This window comes from Lactuca saligna, chromosome 5 (genome assembly GCF_052625555.1).
Source record: "Lactuca saligna cultivar CGN05327 chromosome 5, ASM5262555v1, whole genome shotgun sequence".
Taxonomy (NCBI): Eukaryota; Viridiplantae; Streptophyta; class Magnoliopsida; order Asterales; family Asteraceae; genus Lactuca; species Lactuca saligna.
The window spans coordinates 209,001,799-209,011,564 of record NC_136421.1 but is presented as its reverse complement, the minus strand read 5'-3'; positions in this window follow the sequence as shown (position 1 = coordinate 209,011,564).

The window sequence follows — 9,766 nt, the reverse complement described above, 5'->3', positions numbered from 1 at the left end:
ACCCTTATACTTATAATATTATAAGTTAATAATATATATATATATGTATAATATCAAAGTCGTCTTACCGCTAGTACGCCTCATTCACGAAGCTAGTCTATAAGGTGGGTATAAGGTTGTTGCCTATAAAATGGCAACTTAATGGGTGTCCACTCTCACCCACCGCTTGCTTGACTAGTGGAGGGTCGTTAGCCGAACGGGTAAGACAAGGACTTATAAATTCTCATTAAAAGTATGAAGAATGTTATAAAGTAACTAAATGTTTTATTAAATTTCCAATCTTAGTTACTTTAGGACAAATGTGAATAAGGTGCTAATCCATGAAATTACACTTTACACTTTGTCTAAGTCATTAGTGGAGCGTGTATGGTTAACCGGCACACTAACTTGGACTTAACAAGGTAGGTAAAGGGTGACTTAATATTTATCATAGTATCGATGGAGCGTGTGTGGTTAACCGGCACATCGATTGAGGGGTAATTTATTAAGGGTACCAAGTAATTTGCATGGTTACTTCACACCTTGTTTTGTGATCCTCGGCATCCCAGTCACAAAACTTGGAGGGCACACTCGAGATTGAAACATGCCTTTGAAAAGTTCATTGAATCTCAAAAGAATCTTGGAGTTTCTAAGAACCAAATTAAATATTTTAATATTTCAACTTTGGAGGAAATTGGTGAATCGTCATTCACCTACCTTTCAAATATGTTATTACTTAGATTACGGCATACCTCTTCTAAGTATAATATATTGTGATTGGGTCCTAGCCTTAATACTACATTTGGGTGTTTTATTAAGGATTATTCCTATTTCTAAACTAAACGTTTCTTCTTCTCAGATGTCTGCAAACACTGTTGCTTCTGGCACTAATCCAAATGGCTCCTTTTCTCTTATGAACTTGTGTGGGAAAGTCACTTTTGATGGATCCAACTTTAATGAATGGATCAGAAACATCAGAATGATTACTCGCTACGAAGACAAAGAATATGTCCTCGATAAGGAGCTTAAGGAGATTGATGAGACAGTTGCAACTCCTCAAGAGATCACTAATTTTAGGGCACATGAAAGGGATGCCACGAAAGTGGCATGCATCATGATGGCCACTATGACCGCTGATCTCCAAAAATCCTATGAAGATTTCTACCCCTATGAGATGCACCAAGACTTGATGGAAAGATACCATCAAAGTGCTCGTCAAGAGAGGTATGAAATCATCCCCTCCATGATAACAACTCGCATGAAGGATGGTGAACCCATCACGGGCCACATGCAGAAAATGCAAAGATTTGTGGACCATTTGCTAAAGCTAAGTGTGAACTTCCCTGAGGAGCTAGCAATAGATATCATTTTGCACTCCTTACCTTCATGTTATGATCAATTCCGCATGACATACCACATGAACAAGGAAGAGGTCACACTCAGCAAACTTCAAGGACTCTTAAAAATCGCGGAAAGTGGTCTTAAGGGTAAGGCGATTGTTACTCCTACTCCTACCAACTCTGCCCCTGTCTTGGCAGTCGGGAAAGGACGAGGGAAGAAGAGAAAGAGTTCTTCGAAGGGTACCACGGTTAGGACCCTTGATGGCTCGTCTTCAAGTGGAACCAAGAAAGGTTTCATCACTCATTCTTCTGACCCAAAAGAGGCTGAATGCTTCTATTACCATGAAAAGGCACACTGGAAGCGGAACTGCCCAAAGTACCAGCAAGATGTGAAGGATGGGAAAGTTCAACCCAACCATGCAGGTATTTACACTATCATTTCTAATAACTCACCCCATTTTAAATCTTGGGTCCTTGATACCGGTTGTGGTATTTATATCTGTTCTGATTTATAGGGACTAAGAAGAAGTGAGAATGTGGAGCAAGGAAGGATAACTTAATCATGGGGAATAAGAAAGTTACACCTGTCACCAAGATTCGAGTTTATACTTTGTCGCTAAGTAGTGGGTTAAATTTAGATTTGAATAAATGTTGTTATTCGCCAGAAATGGCAAAAAATATTATTTCCTTTCATGCATTGTATAAACAAGGGTTTACCTTTTCATTTAATAATGAAGTTGGTTCTATTGATGCTTTCTTTAATAATGTTCTTTATTTTAAAGCATTACCTTGTGATGGCGTGTATGAAACAGTATATGTGGTTGATTACTTAGGAAATAATGTATTGTGTATTGATTCTATTAATAATAATAACTTGGATAAAGCATCACTATGACATTGTCGTCTTGGACATATAAGCAAGAAACGCATAGGCCAACTCCAAAAGGATGGAGTCTTGGAGTCGTTTGACCTAAAGTCGGATGATAGTTGCGAATCATGCTTACTTGGAAAAATGACAAAGTCACCCTTCACAGGTTCTTGTGAGAGGGGTGAGGGTTTGTTGGACCTTGTACACACGGATGTGTGTGGACCATTCAAACATGCCACAAGGGATGCTAATCGTTATTATTTGACTTTTACTGATGATTACAGTAGATATGGATATGTCTACTTAATCAAACATAAGTCAGAGACTTTCGAAAGTTTTAAGGAATTTAAACAGGAAGTCGAGAATCAATTGGGCAGGAACATTAAGATGCTTCGATCCGATCGAGGTGGTGAGTATCTTAGTTCAGAGTTCCTCGACTATCTTAGGGAATGTGGGATTGTCTCACAATTGACACCTCCCAAGACACCACAGTTGAATGCCGTAGCTGAGAGGTGTAATCGAACCTTGTTGGACATGGTTCGTTCCATGATGAGTCGAGCTTCGCTACCAATATCATTTTGGGGGTATGCCTTAGAGACTGCCACCCATATTCTTAATCTAGTCCCTACAAAGAAAGTTGCCAAAACTCCTCACGAGATATGGACTGGTAAAGTACCTAAACTAGACCACATCAAGATTTGGGGTTGCGAGGCTTTTGTGAGGCGTGAGTCTCATGATAAGCTAGAACCCCGAAGCGAGAGGTGTATTTTCATTGGCTACCCACAAAGATCCTTTGGTTACCTCTTCTACAGACCTAGTGATAATGTGGTCTTTGTAGCAAGAAGAGGAGTCTTTCGAGAGAGAGAATTTATAAGCCAAGGAAACAGTGGAAGGCAAATTGACCTTGAAGAACTTCAAGAGTCAAGCGGTGAAGGAACTTCAAACCCTAGCCCTCAACTTTAGGAGGAAACTCCTGTTTAGCCAATTGACGAATCTGTACCACTGAGGCGTTCCACGAGAGTTAGGAATGCACCTGAGCATTACTATGGTTTCCATATTAGTGCAGAAGGTGAGACACTTATTAGTGATGAGACACTAGTAGGTCTGGATGAACCTAACAGCTACGAGGAAGCCATGGCAGGCCCCGAGTTTGCTAAATGGAAAGGGGCTATGGATAGCGAGATACAATCCCATGTATGAAAATCAAGTTTGGAACTTGGTTGAGAATGTACCAGGTCATAAGACTGTAGGGTGCAAATGGATCTTCAAGAAGAAGATCGACATGGATGGTAATGTACACACTTATAAGGCTCGACTGGCCGCAAAGGGCTTCTCTCAAATTCCTGGAGTGGATTATGATGAGACCTTTTCTCCAATAGCCAAGATTAAGTCTATTAGGGTTATGTTAACCATAGCTGCATTTCATGACTATGAAATTTGGCAAATAGATGTCAAAACCTCTTTCCTTAATGGAAAGTTGACTGAACATGTTTACATGAGTCAGCCAGAAGGTTTTGTCAGCAACGAATACCCTAATAGAGTGTGTAAGCTTGAAAAATCCATTTATGGATTAAAGGAAGCACCTCGCAGATGGAATCTTTGCTTTGATGAAAAGGTTAAGGAATTTGGCTTTTCTAGGAGTGAAGATGAATCTTGTATTTATGTCAAGGCTAGTGGGAGTATAGTCAGCTTTTTGGTATTGTATGTAGACGACATACTACTCACAGGAAATGACATGCCAACCCTGCAGGAAGTAAAGTCCTGGATTGGGAAGTGTTTCTCTATGAAGGACCTTGGTGAAGCTGCCTATATCCTAGGGATAAGGATTTTGAGAAACAGGAGTAAAAGACTAATTGGACTTAGTCAAAGCACCTATGTGGAGAAGGTGTTGAAAAGATTCAATATGCATAACTCCAAGAAAGGTGAGTTACTCATTCAGAGTAATGCCAGATTGAGTAAGACACAAAGCCCTAGAACTGAGGCTGAGATAGCAGAAATGAGTCGACTACCTTATGCTTCAGCTGTAGGATCGATCATGTATGCTATGACGTGTACTCGACCTGATGTAGCCTTTACTTTGATCATGGTTAGCAGGTATCAGGGGAACCTTGGCAAGGAACATTGGACTGCGGTAAAGAATATCCTCAAGTACCTGCGAAGGACTAAGGATTGGGTCCTTACCTTCGGTGGGAGTGATGACTTGAGGGTTGTAGGGTATAGTGATGCTAGCTTCTAGACTGATATGGATAATTTCCGCTCTCAGCCGGGCTGGGTCTTTACCTTAAACGGAGGAGCAATCACTTGGAAGAGTTCCAAGCAGGAGACAGTGGCTGATTCCACTTATGAATCAGAGTATATAGCAGCAAGTGAGGCAGCAAAGGAGGCTATATGGCTAAAGAACTTCATCGGAGACCTTGGAGTTGTACCAGCTATAAAGGAGCCAATGGAGATTTTCTGTGAAAGCAATAGTGCGGTTGCCTTAGCCAAGGAACCAAGAGATCATGGGAGATCCAGACACAGTGACAGAAAATATCACTTCATTAGACATCGAATAGAAGAAGGAATCCTCATAGCAAAGAGGGTATCATCGGATGAGAACCCAGCAGATCCCCTCACGAAGGGACTGAGTAGGGTTAAGCATCTCCAGCATGCTCGAAGCATTATGATGAAGGATGATATAAGTTTTAGTAGTTAGATAAATTATGAAATTTGTAAAGTGTAATTGACATTAGATGGTGAATAAAAGGTGTTTTATTTATGAGTAAAGTGTTGCTATCTCTTATCAATCGTTTACTATATTTCTTTTGCATGTTTTGACTTCCAGAATAATTATGTTTGGTATATCATATTATTCAAACCTCCACATTCGGTCATATGTCGGAAGTAGGTATAAATCAAGACTGTCATGATTGGTTGCAGAGGTATAAGGTGTTGGACATGGCTACAACAATCATGAGTGCTCATAAGTTCCGAGCATTGGACTCAACCCACGCTCACTGGAATCACTTCATGGAATTTTATCTCGAGTGATCATGAGACGGTAATATCATATAAGTCTTAAAACCTAGAGATATGATTTGTTACTTACAAGTTGATAATGCATTGATTGTACGAAAACGCATTGGTAACTCGATGTTATAAAACGTGCCTTTGTGTATAATTCAATGAGTGGTAGAACAAACATATGAGTCGAAATTTATCTGTTCCTTCTAGGATTAGAAGCTTATATCTGGGCCCCTCGATGATTGTCTTTTGACCTATGTACCTGGCCCGGTCAGAACTAAATTAATGTGTTCAGTTAAGTTCTATGTCAACCAAATCGTAAATCGAGAAACAAATGTTGGACAATAAGTAAGACCATGTTCCATGTATTTGTCCGGCTGATATCTTGAGCAGAGGATTATATGATCACTTATCTAAATGGCGCGTTCTAGTTCAACAGAGTTTAAAGAGCTACGATTGCTGATCTGTTCCAGAAGTCATACTTGCAACTATAGTTATTAGACTTATCCAAGTGGGAGACTGTTGGATATAGTGTCTAAGTCCATAACTATATTTGGTATGTACTTGACCCGACCCGGCATGGTCCATTTGGGTTGCACTTCACCCAAACAATTTATGGATAATATGTTGAGAATAGTACAAGTTATGATTTATTAATATATTATAAGTTCTAATATATTAATATAAGATCATATTATTTAATTATTATTGATCTATAATTAATCTAGGCTTAATTTAGAGATCAAAGATATTACTAATTAAATATGGGCTTATATATTTATATAGTGTGAGCTAATGCTTATTTGGAATGGGCTAGGCCTGCATGGAAAAGTCCATGGATACTCCATGGAGCTTTAACCCATGGATCTCATGGAAATGAAGAGACATGGGTCTTAGGGTGTACATGGATGTAACCCTAATCCACCAAACTATATAAAGGAGGCTTTGGTTTTTGAAATCACACTAGTTGATACTAGTTGACACTTGTTGAGGTGAGGGCCGATTTCAAGATAGTAGTGACTATTCTCTCAAAGTTCCAAGTTTGTGGTGATTTGTGATTTCCATTTGAGGCATTCACACTATTGGTGCTAGGCTCTAAAACTCCAAGCAATCAACTACTACTACAGGGTAAGTATTTCTACTAGCTTTGTTTGATTCATGTTCCCCATGCCATGCTAGTTAGGAGATGAACCTTGGAAAAATAATTATTTGCATGTATCTTAGACAAACATAGATCCAAGGTTTACTAGGGTTGCATGTACACTTAGGAAGTGTTAGAATGCTCAAAACCCATCAGTAACAACCCTAACAATACTCACTGGAATATGCATACACCCTAATCTCACTTCTTAGAGAAAGGCTAGGCATCCATCAACGGATCGGCTAACTCCACATAACTCATCCATGAAACCTCGACCAACCCTATAACTCTTGTGTATGCTAATCATACATAACATTGGATCTTATAGACAGTTGAATACTTGATTCTACCTTAATCCCACAACCAAACAAGGAACAGTAAATAAGGCTAAATCAAACATTCTTAGGCTAGACAATCTTAGTTATGTATAATTTTGATGCATACACTAAGAAAATACAGTAATTATGTGAATTCCATATAAGAAAGAAACCCTAGGCTACTACTCATCATATAACCAGGCAATTCTATCATGCAATTCCTAAAGATCCCTAGCCCATCACTAGTATAATGTTCTAACATATTATAAAATCAAATAACAATGTGGTAATTTGGGGTCTACTTACTGGCTCTGGTTGATCGTGCACATCATATCTCTTCTTGATTATTTATTTATTTATTTATTTATTGGAAACAATTTTAAAAAACATTTTTAAAACCTTTGCAGTCCCTTAGTTTGAGACTGGATTCATACGGGTGTTCCTCTAATTCGCTCAAACCACGACTCTGATACCAACATATAACATCTCAAAAATCACAATAAATTTAAACTTTTCAAATCAATCCATTTACTAATAATTGTTCAAAACAGAGTGTCCCAAGATCAACATCATAAAATCAGGATGTGTACGGTCACACATTTGCCTTCCTACAATCCTCAGAAGTACTTGAAACCATAACCTACAACTGTAAGCCAACGCTTAGTCAGTTCCCCGAGAGTACCACCACACAAAACACATATCATAAACGAACAAGCATGTTGGGTCCAATCAGTCATCGGACTGGAATAACCACAGGTCTACAACCATCGGGTTGGATTATCCCCTGCTGGCCCAATCAATCATCGGACTGGAGTGCCAATATACAACAGGTCTACTCCGTCATCGGACTGGAATATCAATATATAATGGGCCTACTCAGTCATCGGATTGGAATACCCTCGGGTCCACTCAGTCATCAAACTGGAATACCCCTTGTCTGTTGACTCATGCATAAAGCAGTAAAGTCTCAAACCAACACAATATGTCAACATATAATAGATAACAAACATAACTAACAAACAGATAATCATGTAGTTAGAAATCACAGGTAGTCCTACATATCTACTGGTCTATGCATATCAGCAACTAGCATATAATTATACACATATATCACATACTCGGCATATCAATGTATAGCATGATATCATTCCAATGGTTATCCTTGGTGCCTTCAACTCGTAAGTGCAGTGAGAAAAACTCACCTCATACTCTGATGCAAAACTGAACGAGAAAGTACTCGAACTACCGACTCTACAGGTCACTTATTCAACAGATAGAGACCAAGGCTCAACTATAGATCAAAATACCCTTAATTTAAACTTGTTCAACCTTGGTCAAAGTTCAAGTCAAAGTCAAAGTCAACGAGTCAAGAAAAGTCAAACTAACAGAGTACGCCCTATGTACTTGCGATCCAGATCGAGCTCCCTTAGGTGTATGCCCGGCATACGACAAGCTACACCCAACATATGCAATGGCTTAATAACTTCATTTTAAGGGTTTAATTCCTTAATTCACTACATCTAATTTTCAGTCTTAGCCCCAAATGGCATCCTAAACCATAAATTTTCCAACTTTATGGTTCTACATGTCTAGATCAAGCCCAATAACAAAACCCTAACTTATCTTAACCATTATAGCTCTTAATGGCTTGCATGAAGGAATCTCAGGGGCAAAGATCATATTTTTATGACTCAAGACATGGAAACACGTCCAAAACAACAACCCAAATGTTCTATAAAATGTCATACACAAGAAAGACATATTTGGGGACAAAAATCTCATATTATCATCATGCAAGCTAGATCTAGTAACTTAGTCATCAAGGTGGGAACTTTTTACCTTCTGGAGATGGAGAATAATGCAAAACTTCCAGATCCAAGCTTTCTTCTAGCTTCTAAGGTTCATCACCACCTTCTTCCTCCTTTAGAACACACAAAAACACACTCAAAGGTCTCAAAATGCAATAAAGGCTGCCAGGGTTTGCAAGGAAACGTCTCAAATGATGGAGGCTAGGAATGGGTTGAAGAAATAGGGTTTAAACCCTCAAGATTAGGGGTTTTGTCCAGACGGAGTACGCAGTGTACTTTGAGAGTATGCCCAACTTACTCAAAACGACAATGTTTCCATTAAGAGACCTTACTCCTTGCTTACTATGTTGGTACATCCAACATACGTGTGTTTCGCCCAAAAAAATTACAACAATGCCATTATGGTACATTTTGCAAACAAAACTCATTCCAAGGGTCAAAATGAAATATTTCCTCATATTATGGCTAAATTTAGGAATACTTCATCATTAGGATGTTACAATATATCATTTCGAAGCTCTCATAGAGGAGAACATAAACCACCAAGGACTAATAAAATATACAATATATATTTATATTTAAATGTGTCCAAAGTTTAATAAAAATACATAAGTTTTATTAAAATTTCAAGTAAAAAGATGTATTGGAATCGTAGTTATCTGATGTAAGTGAGTCAAATATTTAAATGTGTAACGTTTTAATACGAAAAACTTAAAAATACAATGCTAAAACTGATTAGATTGAGAGAGTGATATTTTTTATTTGAGAAAGATTGAAAGTATAGTTAATCATGGAATATGTATTTCCCAAAGCTCTGTCAAATTTGACACACTTTATTAATTTTCAAGTGCTTATGACTTATGCTACATAGGATAAAATCATTTTAGTTCTACAATGTAAAATATTGTTCAACCAAAATTTCCTTTTTACTCCAAAATTGCGATGCTAAAAATACCATTGTTGCTTTGTGTAACAAATGAAATCGATAAACATCATAAACCATGTTTCAAGCATCTCTAGGTAATTCATTAATGGACTATAATGTTGGATGTCACAAACTTATAACGGAGACTACACAAACGTGCTCTTTCCCATTTTCGAGCCAACATTGTTAAAATATTCTCATTCTTTGGATATGACATGATATATCTTTTTGTAAGTTTGATCGAAATCTAGCATTGTATAGTATTAGTGCACTCTTCAAGACAACATATTAGTTTTCTTGTTTTTGTCAAACATATCTTGCGAAATCTATTAGAAATGGTGACCATAAATTTCTTGATGTGTGTTTATGAAGACTGTTGTAATCG